A 13,570-nucleotide genomic window follows, 5' to 3' on the forward strand; every position below is an offset into this window, starting at 1 on the left:
AACTGGAGGCCATTTCTTATCTTTTCTTATAGCTCCTCCTTTGTACATGTTGCAGAGTACTCCATTGTAAAAACTGTCAGAATATATTCATCCATCACCATCTTGATGGGCACTGAGGTTTTTAATGCATTGAGTCCAAAGCTGTCCTTCCTGTCCTCTTCTTTTAAAGGACCAAACTTACTTCTTCAAGCGTTCTCTCAGTTTGGAAGTGGCATTACTCTCCGTTTGGTTGTTTCAACCAGGAACCTTAACGGTATCCTTATTCCACTTTCCCCCCAGCTTCCCACACGTAAATGTCACACGAGTCTGTTGGTTATGTCATTTCAAGATCTCTCAGATGTGTCTGCCTGTCTCCCTCCACACTGCCATCACTGTTACTTTAGTGAGCCTCCATCATCACACTCTGGATGGCTTACCCGCTTCCTCTACCACCCTTTTCAATTTATCCTTAACCACGGTATCAAACTGACCACTTCAGAATGCAGATCTGTTAATAATACTCTCCTGTTTAAAATCCTCCACTGATTTTCCACTGCTCTTAGAATAAATTCTCGTCATGATTAATTTGATCTATAAAGCTATGCATAAGCCGGCCCCCACTGTTTCGGTGGACACCTTGCTCTTTTCAGTCCAGCCATACTGACTGTCAGCTTTTAGTTCCTCGAATTTGCCCACACTTTTCAAAAACTGGGCCTTTCCACATGCTGTCTCCTCTGTCTTTAGTGATTTTCTGTGCAGCTTTCCTCCTTGCCTAGTATATTTCTCTTTATCTTTTAAGTCTCAGTTTAAACAGAATTTCCTCTAGCATGGTGGTCTCCAACCTTTTTAGATACCAGGGTCTGGTTTCATGGAAGACAATTTTTTCCACAGATTGGGGGTGGGGTGGGCATGGTTTCAGTATTCTGAACTGTATTCAATATTCTCTGTTTTAGAAGGTGGTGTGGGTGAGCCACCACACTTTCCTGAGGGTCAGTCACTCCATTTGTAAAGAGCTGAGCTAAGAGAAATGAGGCCACTTTAAGCGCTGAGGTTCTATAATTTCACATTTAACCACTTTCTCTTCCCATACTCCTTTGTTCTGAAAAGACTAAATAATTACCTTTCTGTGAAATAATCAACAACTGGAATTTCATAACAGCTCTACCCCATTAGAACGGTAGAGGCTTCATCAAGGCTTTTTAGAAAAATTGCTTTACCCCATTCCAATTCATTTCAAAGTACAATTCTAGGAGCAGAAAAGAATCGTACCACCAAGAGTGACCACGGTGCTTCATTATCCACAGCAAGAAGAAGTTCAGGCTGCCTCTCTTTGTTTCTTCCATACTAATGGAATCTCGTTTCACGTTTAAGTTGGCTTTTATAAGTCATTCCATCAGCTGATTTTTTTAAAACCTGGAAGCTTTTTAATGACTATTTTTATGCTATAGAATGGTGATTTATAACTGGCAAATTATAACAATTGCCTGACTGGAAATGCAGTTAGCCATGCCTATTCTTTTTTGGCAGCATTAAAGACCATTTCAGAGACTTAGTATTGACCAGGTTTCTCACTTGGTATAAACAGTTTTCACGATTTAGTGATGTGTCCGCTGTATTTTCTCCTTGTCTCGGTCTTTAGCAATTAGCTGATGATCTGCTGGCGTGGTTCAATACTATGAAGACATAGCACAGAACACAGGGTCCCCTAACTGCAATTGTATCAGAGCATCCGAGTTTGTTTAAGCATTTAACATTCTGCTTATGGCAATGGCTAGATCAAGCTCATTTCAAAATAATTGAAAATGAATTTGTAAGACATAATACACCTAATTTTAAAAAGCCTGCCATAGGAGGCAATTTGCATGGCATGACAATTACCCACTCTTTTGCTTTTATATTTTTATTGGGGTAGAGATGCTTGGGAGAGGGTGTCCATTCCTCCTCCCGGGCCCTTAAGCATCTGGGAGAAAAACTATGATGAGGCCCTGAACCAAACCTTTCAGTAGTTGTGTTCAGGCCTCTGACAGGCCTTTCCTTCTGTTTGGTTGATTTGCTGCAGGGTTCTCTTCATGCTCCATGGTGTTCTCCATTTCAGTCACAAACTGTAGAATGTGCTGGAATATCCCGATAGTGTATGTTAGTTGCTCAGTCGTGTCTAACTCTTTGCGACCCCATGTACTATAGCCCACTAAGCTCCTCTGTCCATGGAATTCTCCAGGCAAGAATACTGGAGTGGATAGTCATTTCCTCCTCCAGGGGATCTTCCCTATCCAGGGATTGAACCTGTGTCTCCTGCATTGCAGGCAAATTCTTTACTGTCTGAGGCACCAGGGAAGCCCAATGTTGCTCCACTGCAGGGGGCTAAATATTGTTTAATAAAGTAAAAGATAAAGTAACTACCCTGCTTTGTTTGTATCTTTGTCTGTCTGCTCTTCATTTTTTGTGGTGCCTTTGTTCTCTAAAGAGGAAGAAACTTTTCTTTCCAAGTTCATTCAAAAGAGTCAGAAAACATTCTCCAAAATTGAAAGAGGAAGTCCAAGATGTTTCATTCACTATTTTCTGAGCACCGGACAAAATTACACTTGCTGTTGTTTTGACTGTAAGAAAATTACGGTGAATAAGATGGTCCCTGCGCCATGGGCTTCTTATATTGAGGAGCTTAGAGATATCCATGCATGTGGACATTGTCAGCCTCTCTCTGGGGGTCAGTTAACCCTCAGCCAAGGCTGTGCATGAGGAATTCCTGCTGTCAATCTCCAGGGAATTTTTCCTCTGTCCCTACCTTTATTATCAAAGGAAAGCCTGGACTTTGCCCTTCAAAGTTACCCAGTGTCCTGGGAACAGTCTAAAAGTCAAAATGTCTGTATTTTGAGAAAGGTAAATATTATTTGATATAACTTGTATGTGGAGGGCTTCCCCAGTTGCTCAGTGGTAAAGAATCTGCCTGCGTTGCCGGAGCCGCAAGAGGTGAGGGTTCAGTCCCTGGGTCAGGAAGATGCCCTGGAGGAGAAGATGGCATTCCACTCCAGTATTCTTGCCTGGAGAATTCCATGGACAGAGGAGCCTGGCGGGCTACAGTCCGTGGGTTCACAAAGAGTTGGACACGACTGAAGCGGCTTAACACAGCACAGCACATATGGGGAAACTAAAAAATAATACAAATGAGCTTATTTGCAAAATATACATATACATACACACACACACACACATATATACACACATATATGTGTAATATGTAACTAAATCACTCCTATTGCTGACCCATGTAGTTTAGCATAGTATAAATAATTGATTCTCTGCCTCTAGGCTTTTACCAACATTTTCCCCCTTCTAGTTCCTGGCCTTCTCCACATGTCCCTCCTGAGACAATTTGGGATACTCTTCTTTCTTTCTAGGAAGAGAACTAATGTTATTAAATACCTACCATGTTCTAAATACTCATTTATGTATATTAACTATTTGACCTTATAAAATGCTGGAGAATCTGTTGTTATTCTCATTTAATAGACCAAGAAACTGAGGTTCAGAGAGGTTAAGTTACTTGCCCAGCTTGCACAAGTGGTAAATGAGTGACATCTTTGTCTGACATCAATACCTGCATTTCCCACACCATAGCATGCTTCCAGTTCATTACAATTTTTCCCCTTAGTCTTGAATCTCTGAAAAATTGGAGTCTTTTTTCCCTCTGATTCTTAGGCACACTCCAGCAACTTAAGAGCTGTTCACATGTGCCTGGATTCCTGGCTCTGCTTGCAGAATTCCTGCATGCCTTTCCCTTGGCACCAAGCTTAAGCTTCTCAGAGGGGTGCCTCTCATTTTAACTCTCACTTCCCAGCTTGACATCCCTCCTTTTCCTACTGACCTTTTCTTCCTTGATATATTTTTTAAAAGATTTTTATTTTTCTACATAAAGCTTCATTTTTCGCCCCCTTCGCTACTCTACCGACCTCCAGGGGCCCAAGCTTCCTGTTTCCACATGGAGTCTGCAGCTATTCAAGAAATGATGTAACTCATGGAGCCCCAAGGAGCTGAGCCTTTACCAGAGGAGAATCTTGTTGAAGTCTTAATATGATGAAAATGCAGAGGCTCTGCACCTTCTGCCTGGATAGCTCTGTGATCTTGGATGAGTTTCTTAATCTCTTTGGCCTTGCTTTCTATTTCTGTAAAATGAAAAGCATAGTGTCTACCTCTTGAAGTTGTCATGAGAGTTAAAAAAGACAAGGTGTGCAAAAAGCTTAGCGCAGCAACCAGCATATAAGCCCTTAATTATTATACATATTTTTGTTATTAATGTCTCCCTGTAGAGCATGTATTGAGGCATACTGTGAATACCGCTGGGTGGGAACATTACTGAAAGAATTCAAGAATCTGTTTTAAAGTGCTTTCTAACCCCAAGACCTTGAATGTTTATGATTCCAGGGGTCAAATCTGAACTTCCAGGCCTTCTTCTCAGGCAAACACACGCGCACACACACACACACACACACACACACATTAATTCATTTATCTTTCATTATCCATCTGACCCTCTCACTTCATTAAAGCTAAAGGTACTTCAAAACTAAGGTCATTTTATATCACTTTTGGAGAAGGGTTACTTCAACATGAACCTTTGAAATATAAGAACAAGACTGAAAGACATGAAATGCCAAAAATCAGAGGTAAATCCTGGAATGTTGGAAGAGTTCAAAGGATGGAGAAAGTCTTGTTCAGAAGGAGGTTCTAGACAGATATGAACTGGAGCCAGGGTTGATGGAGGGGCTGTGACTTATCCAAGTCCAGCGGATGTTCAGTTATAGAAGTGGATTGTGGCTGGAAGAATCCAATCCCCTCTCTGTCCCATGACTGGACAGTGAGATTGTGTGGACAATGTCTATAATTCTGTGAAACCTATTTAATAGAGCTTACTTTTGTAATTTAAAAAAGTTATAAAGGGGGACTTCCCTCGTGGTCCAGTGGTTGAGACTTCACCTTCTGATTCAGGGGCTGTGGGTTCGATCCCTGTGGGATCTAAGATCCCACATGCCTCACGGCCAAAAAACCAAAACATAAGACAGAAACAAAATTGTAACAAATTCAATAAAAGACTTTAAAATTGTTCCATATCAAAAAAATCTTTAAAAATCAAGTCTTAGCCTTCTTTCATTTTTTACTTCTTAAATTGAAGATAGGTATTTGATGTCAAATCTTTATGCAGAAATACACTGAAAGACTGTGACAAGGTTTCTGTGGGAAAATAAGGTCTGCTGTACGGCAATCCACTTCCAGCAAGGTGTTCAAGAAGGCGTCTTAAGCCATGTGGGCCTTGTGAAAAAGTGCAATTTTTCTCAGTGCATGCTGAGACTGTAAGAAAGATGATCCTCGTCTTATTCACCTCTACATTATCTTGCTTTCCTCAAAGGACCTTGCAGAGTGTTTAGCACATAGTAAATGCTCATTAAATATTTATTTTAAAAATTCTTTCGTTTATTATTTATTTGGCTGTTTCCGGTCTTAGTTGCTGCATGTGGGACCTTCTTTGCATCATGTGGGATCTTTCGTTGAGGTGCACAGACTCGCTACTTGCAGCATGCAGGCTCAGTAGTCACGGCATGCAGGCTTAGTTGCCCTGTAGTGTGTGGGGCCTTAGTTTCCCGACTAGGGATCAAACCCACATCCCCTGTGCTGTACGGTGGCTTCTTAACCGCTAGACCAGCAGGGAAGCCCCTGAATATATCTTAAATAAATTTAAGCCTACAGAGGTTGTTTCTGGGCTCTTGGTGTTTCTCCTTTGTCTGGGGTTTTTCCTCCTATGGAGCTTCGTCATATAGCTGTCTAGTAGAACTCCCCTTAGAATGTTTCAGCCCACTGCTTTGTTGCAGGTGTCACTCTAGGAAATAGCCACATTTGATGCAGCTGACAACATCTCTCCTGAGAAACCCTGCACAACAACCCACACATTCTGCCCTTACCATCATGGGATCCCTGCAAGAGTCTGCCCAGAGCTCTGATGCAAACACAAGATTGCGGGAGTGAGAGAGTTAACTCCTCCAGAATAATCCTGGATCAGTGTGGGATGGATGCTCATGATTAAAACCTCCCTTTCCCACATCTCAAGTGGATTTTGAGGGACTCCTGTGCAGGTTGCCAGAAGGCCCCTCCAGGACTAGACTGTGGCCCATTTGCCCTCAGCAGCTGCCAGCTCAATAAGTACCTTTGACTGGCATTTCTTCTTTACCACTGACATCTCCTCAGTTTCTCACTCTTGTTCCCCTTCATTTTCAAAATACACCACCCAGACTCAGTCGTTTGTCCTGGACTCTACTTCAGACTGGGCCATGTGCCAGTTCAAGTGAAATTCAACCTGATTTACGCTGTAGTCACCTAGAACTGTTTTGGTTTGCGTTTGCACCGTCTCCCTCGCTGTATGAGGAGCTACCTGTCAGTATGATGTGGTATGCGGTGTGCCCAGTTGCTCAGTCATCTCCAACTCTTTGCAGCCCCATGGACTGTAGCCCACCAGGCTCCTCTGCCCATGGGATTTTCCAGGTAAGAATACCGGAGTGGGTTGCCATTTCCTCCTCCAGGATCTTCCCAACCCAGCGATTGACCCTGTGTCTCTTGCATTTTCTACATTGGCAGGTGAATTCTTTACCACTATGCCACCTGGGAAGCCCAAAAGCAACTATAATCTAACAAAATTTTAAAAAAAAGAAAGTTCTAACAGAGCTGAGTGGTCATTTTAAATTTTGCCAATAGATGTCGCTGTGATTACAAAAGTTACCATCGTGGAACACCCACTTAGCTAAGTACCTATCATCACATTTAAGCTTCCCAACACTTTAGGAGAGGTGAAGAAAAGGAAGCTCAGAGAGGCAATGCTGCCTGCCTAAGATCACTCAGCTAGTAGGTTGGGGAAGCAGGATTCAAAGCCAAGTTCATCTTCTTCATAGGTCTACTCTTAATCTTTTTCAATATGCCTGAAAATTCTTGACTTCCAGACATCGTGTGACATTAATGTATTTAAATCCTTAACATATAGCTTCAATACTTTGGCCACATGATGTAAAGAGCCGACTCACTGAAAAAGACTCTGATGCTGGGAAAGACTGAGGGCAGAAAAAAAAGGGGACGACAGAGGATGAGATGGTTGAATGGCATCACTGACTCAATGGACTTGAGTTTGAGCAAACTCTGGGAGACAGTGAGAAGCAGGGATGCCTGGTGTGCTGCAGTCCATGGGGTGCCAAAGAGTGGGACACGACTTGGTGACTAAACAGCAACAAATCATTAACATGATACACTAAATGACTTGCCTAAATTTTAGCTTTGTGTCTTAGATTCATGATAAATCAGCGGTTCAGAAGTGAGAGCCATTTTGCCCCCAAGCAATATTTGACAGTATCTGGAAACATTTTTAGTTGTCGCAGCTTGGGGTGAGATGTTCTTTGGCATCAAGTTGATAAAAGCCAGGGCTGCTGCTCCACAATAGAGAATTATCCAGCTCCAAACCTTGCTCTTTTAGAACAGAATGACAACTTGAACTTTAAAACACTTTAACATTTTGGCAAACATATTTCCCCTTTTTGATGCAGAAGAGGAGGATGATTATCCTTGTATATAAAAGGAGAAGACAGGAAGCATAGAGGTGGTGCTCTGTTTAGGACAGAACAGAGACTGAGATGGAGTCTTGTTGGACCAGCAGGGCCGACACCTGCTCCCTTGGCTCTCCTATCTCAGTTATGGAAGTTTGGCTTCTTTGGAATAGAGATCTTTGTTAATTAGTTTGAAATCAAATATAGGAAACAAAAAAAGTGAGGAAGTAGTTTGTCAATGAGTCAGGAAAGAGCGGTTTATGGAGAGGGCGTCTCACTTCTGGCACATGGGCAGTAGCTCTAGGAATAATAGAATCACACAAGAGTGAAAACTTCCAGAGGCTTCAGAGACCATTGCTCCCTCCCCCTCCCCCTGCCCTGACTGCACAGTGAGAAGGACCGAGGTGCTGGGGACTTCCCGACTGGTCCAGTGGTTAAGACTTCGCCTTCCAGTGCAGGGGCTGTGGGTTCCATCTCTGGTCAGGGAGCTAAGATCCCTGTGGCTATTAAAAAAAAAACCCTAAGTATAAAAAGGAAGCAATATTGTAACAAATTCAATAATGACTTTTAAAATGGTTCACATTGAAAAAAAAAGAAAAGAAGCAAAAACTCTGAGGTGCTTCAAAAGGAAATGTGCTCAGTGTCACCCAGTGAGATGTGTCTGGATAGAGTTAAGTCTCCTGACTTCGAGCTTGGACTTTTTCTCCACCCTGTGTTGTTGTTCTCCCAGACCGATGGCAGTGGGAGATTTTATACAATTTCAAGGAAATCCTCAGGTCTTCCTTCTGCAAAACTGGGATGACACTCCTAGGGTAAAATGGAGAAAAATTGTCTCAAAACAAGAAGGCAGGGATTTAGGTATCAAGAGTACTGAGGCACTCAGTCAGAAAAGGATGGCCCCTGGGGCTCTGACTCACTTAAAAACAGAAGTCGGCATTTCAATAGAAATCCCGAGGCTTCCTTCCTACCTTAGAAGCTGACAGAAAGAAAAGTTCCTGATCCTAGTGGAGAGATATATGGGAAGATTAATGGAAGGGGACTCAGTTGCTGCTAAGGCTTTGGTACAGCTCATGATCTCAGTCCCATCCTGTCTTATGGAGGAAGCTGGAGTGACAGACTCAAAGTAGGCTCTGGATTTGGCCAAGATTTATGATCTAATTGGAAGTGCTAGTAGGAGTGGATGGAGAAGGCAATGGCACCCCACTCCAGTACTTTTGCCTGGAAAATCCCATGGACAGAGGAGCCTGGTATGCTGCAGTCCATGGGGTCGCTAAGAGTCGGACACGACTGAGCAACTTCACTTTCACTTTTTACTTTAATGCATTGGAGAAGGAAATGGCAACCCACTCCAGTGTTCTTGCCTGGAGAATCCCAGAGACGGGGCAGCCTGGTGGGCTGCTGTCTATGGGGTCGCACAGAGTCGGACACGACTGAAGTGACTTAGCAGCAGCAGCAGCAGTAGGAGTGGATGGATAAGAATGCAACCAACCTGGAGACCAACTGCCCCTGGAAAGTGAGTTGTAGAAACAGGCTTCCCCGGGGGAAAGGAATTGGCTCTTTCAAAATCAGGCGATCTGGCCACCGGTTAACTCTCAAAAACCCAATGAGTCAAAATTCAGTTCATCAAATGACCAACTTATTATACGTACCATATGTGTCAGTGGTAGTTTCATGTGACTGTTTTAGTAGCTTTGGCATAAGTGTTCACGTTTGGTCACTGATTATGTAATATCTTCTAGTTATGAACTAATCCAAAATTGTTCTGCCACCTGAGAAGCTGGCTAACAAATTTTGACATTCCAAAAGTTTGGCTAAAGAGAAATCATGATAAATGAATATTTTTTCCATGTAAAGTGCTATTTTTCTGTTACTCAAACTTCTACTTGTAAATGTGATAAGATCTTCATTATTTCTGATTTCTTTCTGGAGCTTTTGAATGTATTTTTCTACTTTAAAAAGTTTTCCATCATTAGTACTATCTTGCTAATACCTCAAATTAGCTTTGTATATATTTCTAACAGTTAGGTTTTGAACATAAAGTAAATGAAAAAATGTAAAAAACATCAGAATTAACCAAACACACTTTGCTAAAATGAAATGCTTATGTCTAATCAGGAGCAGTTTGGATGTGTTGTTACAGTGTGTAGAAAAATTAGACATAATGTTAAAGCCATTTAAATCAAGAAGAAAATAATGAGAATTCTCAAAGAAATGACTGTTGTTGGCTGTATGCTTGCACCTCAGATTTCACAGCTATTAACTATAAGTGTGAAATTATGAAGGATTAAAAATCCTAAAAATGCTTAAAGATTGGTAAAGACAAAAACAAGAAGACACTAAAAAAGAAATGAACCCACATGTATATGGGGAATTAATCTGTAGCAAAGAAGGCAAAAATATACAACAGGGAAAGACAGTCTCTTTAATGAATGGTGTTGGAAAAACTGGACAGCTACATGCAAGAAAATCAAACTGGATTACTTTCTCACACCATGCACATAAATAAACTCAAAGCAGATTAAAGACTTAAATGTAAGACCTGAAACCATAAAACTTCTAGAAGAAAACACAAGCAGTACACTCTTTGACATCAGTCTTAATAGTATTTTGTTTGGATACGTCTCCTCAGGCAAGGGAAACAAAAGCAAAACTAAACAAATCGAACTACATCAAACTAAAAAGATTTTGCACAGTGAAGGAAATTGTCAACAAAATGAAAAATCTGTTTACTGAATGGGAGAAGAAAACTGTAAATGATATATCCAATAAGCACTTAATACCCAAAATATACAAAGGACTCATAGGACTCAACATAAGAAAAACAAACAACTCAATTATAAAATGGGCAGAAGACCTGAATAAACATTTTTCCAAAGAAGACATACAAATGGCAAAAGTCAAGTGAAAAAATTCTCAATACCACAAATCGTCAGGGAAATGCAAAACAAAACCACAGTGACATATCACTTCACACCTGTCAGAATGACTGTTATCAAAAAGACAACAAATAACAAATGTTTGTGAGGATGCGGAGAAAAGGGAACTTGGGTACTGTTGGTGGGAATATAAACTGGTGCAGCCACTATGGAGAACAGTATGAAGATTCCTCAAAAATTTAAAAACAGAACTACCACACAATTCAGCAATTCCACGCCTGGGTATTTATCTGAAGAAAATTGAAAACAGTAATTCAGAAAGACATATGTACCCCTATGTTCATTGATGCATTATTTATAATAGCCAAGATACAGAGTCAACCTACGTGCCCATCAATAGAAATAGATGAATGGATGAAGACAATCACACAGAATATAACTCAGCCAGAAGAATGGCATCTTGCCATTTACAACAACGTGGATGCGCCTAAAGTGTGTTACGCTAAGTGAGATAATTCAGAAAGAGACAGACACCATATGATTTTTACTTATATGTAGAATCTAACAAACAAACAAATGAACATATATAACCAAACAGAAATAGTCATAAATAGAACAGGTGGTTACCAAAGGAGTTGGGGGGGGTGGTGCAGGAGAGAAACAGGTGAGGGGAATTAAGAAGCACAAACCTGCAGTTGCAAAATAAATGAGTCACAGGTATGAAATGCACAGAATGGGGAATATAGTCCATAATTATGTCATATTTTTGTATGGTGACAGATGGTAACTCGATTTATCGTGGTGATCATTTTGAAATGCACAGAGATAGCAAATCACTATGTTGCATAACAGAAACTAACATGATGTTGTAGGTCAACTATACTTCAAAAAAACACAGATGAACTCAGAAAAACAGATCAGATTTGTGACTACAGTGGTGAGGGGGAATTGGATGAAAACAGTCAAAAAGATATCTTATATCTTCCAGTTATAAGATAAATAAGTACTGGGGATGTGATGTACAATATGATAAATATAATTATCATGGTTGCACATTATATATGAAAGCTAAGAGAGTAAGTTCCAAGTTCTAATAACAAAGAAAAAAAACCATTTTTTCTATTTTTCAATATTGGAGCTATAGGAGATGATGGATGTTCAATAAACCTATTGTGATAATCATTTCAATGAGTCAGAACTGACTCATTGGAAAAGACCCTGATGCTGGGAAAGATTAAGGCAGGAGGAGAAAGGATGACAGAGGATGAGATGGTTGGATGGCATCACCGACTCAATGGACATGAGTTTGAACAAGCTCCAGGAGTTGGTGATGGACAGGGAAGTCTGGCATGCTGCAGTCCATGGGGTCACAAAGAGTCAGACACGAATGAGTGACTGAACTGAACTGACAATCATTTCATGATATATTATAAATTATATAACTGTACACCTTAAACTCAGGCAGTGCTCTGATCTATTGTGTGTGTGCTTAGTTGCTCAATCGTGTCCCACTCTTTGCAACGCTATGGACTGCAGCCCGCCAGGCTCCTCTGTCCATCAGATTCTCCAGACAAGATTACTGGATTGGGTTGCCAAGTCCTCCTCCAGGGGATCTTCCCAACCCAAGGATAGAACCCATGTCTCTTATGTTTCCTTCACTGGCAGGCAGGTTCTTTACCACTAGTGCCAGCTGGGAAGCCCAAGGTAAGGCCTAAACTTTTGCTAAAGGTTATCAGGCTGCCGTGATCCCTTTTTCTATTCTCCCAGGAAGGGGCAACGACACAAACCAGGCTGAAGACAGACAAGCAACTGCATCAGGCGCTCAACTTTCTTCACAGACCGCTAGGATAACATATCCATTAAGAGGACAGGCAGGGACATTTGTCTGATTTACCCTCCCCTCTGTTGGAAGGCAGAAGAAGGAAGAATGAAAGCAAATGCAAAAGCGATTCTTGTTGCATCCTCAGTAGCTTAGTAGACGAATATAGAATTTCTAAATACAGAATTGGAAACGTCATCCTGTGTCCTTCCTCGACTTTTGTCACTTCTCATTTTGAGAACTCAGATTCCAGGACTTTCTGGGTATACAGCCCCTCTAATTCTTTTCTTGGGCATCACCATCAGAGAGCAGATGCTTCTATGAAAATGCGTGGAAATAATTACAGAAAAAAAAAAAATGTCTCCAAGAGGCATTGGCCAAACGATAAACGACAAGATGCCTTTGGGCACAAATCTAGAAAGGCACATGTGAATTGTAAATGACACCACAATCTTTTTTTTTTTTCCCCCGAATACAGTTTAGGCTATTTGACGCTTTGGGAGCTTAGGTGGTCATCTCTGTAATTTCCATCAGCTTCAAGACACTTTGAAATGGAACCAACATTATCAGCACAGCTTGGTAACCACTCTCTAATTTTTCCCTCTCGAATATCAGCCTCACCAAAGTGAGTTTCAATTTTAGATGTGTTCCCTCCCTGAGCAGAAACCCTATGGAAAATGATTCTTGGGAGAACATGCAAATGTGCCAGTGACCTACATACGGAGCTATAAGCCCATCAGATTGCTTCTGCCGCTTGAAACCTGGGGAGAAAAAATGGAAAAATAAAATTGCATTTAGTATGCTGTGCTCCAAAAAGCACTAAGATTTTTCCAGGGCTGTTTTACCAAAGATTATTCATTAGGAGCATTTTCCTTTGCCTTTGTGGCTCTGCCAAATGACACATTTAAACTGGATGTGGTTATTCATGGAATAATTAAGGTGTGAAAAGATTGTATTTGATGTTTTATTTTAGGGTTTTAAAACTGCATGATCCTTTTATGACCTATGGAATCAGGAACTTTTTTTAAAAAAAGGAGGTTGTGGGACTTCCTTGGTGGTCCAGTGGTTAAGACTCCATGCTCCCACTGCAGGGGGCAGGGGTTCAATCCCTGGGAGGGGAACTAAGATCCCGCATGCTGCAAGTGGCAGTCAAAAAATAAAAACAAAAAACTTCAGCAGAAACTGTAAACTGATTAGACTCCAGTATAAAAAGTAATTAATTAAAGAACTTTTAAAAAACACAAAGAAAAAAAATGGAGGTTGTAGGACTCTGTAACTGGAATGAACAACACACACATGTAATATATCCTGGTCACTTTCCT

The sequence above is a fragment of the Odocoileus virginianus genome, chromosome 16 (genome assembly GCF_023699985.2).
Source record: "Odocoileus virginianus isolate 20LAN1187 ecotype Illinois chromosome 16, Ovbor_1.2, whole genome shotgun sequence".
NCBI classification, from domain to species: domain Eukaryota; kingdom Metazoa; phylum Chordata; class Mammalia; order Artiodactyla; family Cervidae; genus Odocoileus; species Odocoileus virginianus.